This window comes from Chrysochloris asiatica, unplaced genomic scaffold, assembly GCF_000296735.1.
Source record: "Chrysochloris asiatica unplaced genomic scaffold, ChrAsi1.0 scaffold00146, whole genome shotgun sequence".
Taxonomy (NCBI): Eukaryota; Metazoa; Chordata; class Mammalia; order Afrosoricida; family Chrysochloridae; genus Chrysochloris; species Chrysochloris asiatica.
In genome coordinates this window covers 1,764,360-1,766,560 of record NW_006408664.1, presented here as the reverse complement: position 1 = coordinate 1,766,560, position 2,201 = coordinate 1,764,360, and the positions used below count along the sequence as shown (strand labels likewise).

At 38.9% G+C, this 2,201-nt stretch overlaps 1 pseudogene across 1 annotated transcript; it reads left to right on the top strand.

The window, feature by feature from the left end:
* The first annotated feature begins 530 nt into the window (after positions 1-530).
* Positions 531-1,158, top strand: LOC102822616 (annotated as a pseudogene). Its single transcript, XR_438766.1, has 2 exons — positions 531-1,059; positions 1,107-1,158. The product of XR_438766.1 is annotated as a dynactin subunit 6-like (transcript).
* The last annotated feature ends 1,043 nt before the right edge of the window (positions 1,159-2,201 follow it).

Genomic DNA, 2,201 nt, shown 5'->3' with positions numbered 1-2,201 from the left:
TGTCAGGAGGGACCAGTTGCTGGAGAAGAATATCATGTTTGTTAAGGTGGAGGATCAGAGAAAAAGAGGAACACCCCAACAAGATGGATTGGAAAAGTGCCAGCATCAATGGGCTCAAGAATGGCAACTGAGGTTGGTCAAGGACCAGGCAGTGTTTCATTCTGTTGCTATGAATCGGTATCGACTGGATGGCACCTAACAACAACAACAACATTAACTACCATATCTGTGTATCTGCTTGGACATACATTAGAAATATGGGAACCAGAGCTTACCAGAAAATGCTAGCACCTGAAAATATATTAACCTCAATGCATCATCATGTTGAAAAACAATCACACCAGTTATGAAGGTGTGCCAAAAAGTACTTCTACACAATCACAGAAACCTCTGTTAAACAAAAACATCAAAATGTGAAACGAATGTTACTTTGAAAAAAAATTATAAAACAAATTTAACTGGATGTCTCTCTTATACACACACACATACATGAGAGTGCTTCAAAAGTTCATGGAGAGGGCCAGGGCCGTACCATGGCAGAGAAGACTCAGATGAGTGTGAAGATTGCTCCTGGAGCAGTTGTGTGTGTAGAAAGTGAGATCAGAGGAGATGTAACTATAGGAGCTAGGACAGTGATCCACTCTAAAGTGCGGATTACTGCAGAAGCTGGGCCAATAGTGATTGGTGAAGGTAACCTAATGGAAGAACAGGCCCTCATCATAAATGATAATATCACCCCTGATGCTGGGGATTCAGAACCCAAGCCTATGATCATTGGCACCAATAATGTGTTTGAAGTTGGCTGTTATTCTCAAGCGATGAAAATGGGAGACAATAATGTTATTGAATCAAAAGCATATGTAGGCAGGAACGTAATATTGACGAGCGGTTGTATCATTGGTGCTTGTTTTAGTCTGAATACTTTTGAAGTTATCCCTGAGAAAACAGTGATCTATGGTGCAGACTGCCTTCATCGGGTGCAGACTTTGAACGACCACAGCCTCAGACACTACAGCTGGATTTCTTGATGAAAATCTTGCCAAACTGTCACCACTTATTGTTGTTGTTGTTGAGTGCCATCGAGTCGGGTCCGACCCATAGCGAAGTCACCACTTATAGAAGACTACAAAAGGAAGCTCAACTCCAGTGAAGAACTAAAAGCAGTATACGACACCAAGAAAATAATCCATCTGTAACCACTGTCTTGTGAAGGACCATAGTGTTCGCGTGGTCTCAACAGCTCACAAAACAGTGCATGATGACTATTTTCTAAATTGAGTTAGAGAGGAAAGTAATGTATTTTTATTCAGTCCTCTACAATTTTATTTAATACATTTGCATGAAATGTATTATTTCCCCATATTGTTGATCCTTTTCTGATAATTTACATACTTATTTTATTTTATTTTTTTGTTGTTCTATAAAATATTATCTACAAATTTTCATTATGTAAGACTACCCATTATAAGAAAGGGCATATTGTTATGTATTTATATCCTAACATAAACTAAATAAAAGTGCTGATGGCAAGAAAAAAAAAAAGTTCATGGAAAATTCTATTATTTTAGTTCTAATTTTCTAAGAACTTTTTGAAGTTAATGCATATGTGTGCATTGCTTTTAATTAAGCTTTTTATTGTGAGTGATGGTTTACAAAGCAGATCATCAGTTTTACATTCAATAAATCATATACTTTGCTTCATAATAATGATGGCAATCTCTTTCACATGCCACTTTAACACTGCATTTTTCACTGTCTCTTACAACCTTCATCTTTCCTCTGCTAACCTCCCTCTTGTATATTGAGTACACTTCACTCATGTTAACATGGGTCTATACGTAACAGTTATGAATCAGGCTGTGAACCGCAAGGTCAGCAGTTTGAAACTACCAGCTGTTCCGCAGGAGAAAAATGAGGCTTTCTGCTCTTGTAAAGATTTACAGCCTCAGAAACCCTGTACAGAGTTATTATGAGTTGGAACTGGCTCAACGACACATAACCACCAACCACCACCATACTATTTGTTCTTGTTGTTGTTAGGTGCCATCGAGTCAGTACCAACTTACAGTGACCTTATGCACACCAGAACGAAACAATGCCCCATCCTGGGCCAACCTCACTACTGTTGCCACGCTTGAGTCCATCGATGCTGCCACTTGGCCAATCCATCTCATTGGGGGGTCTTCCTGTTTTTCTCTGAC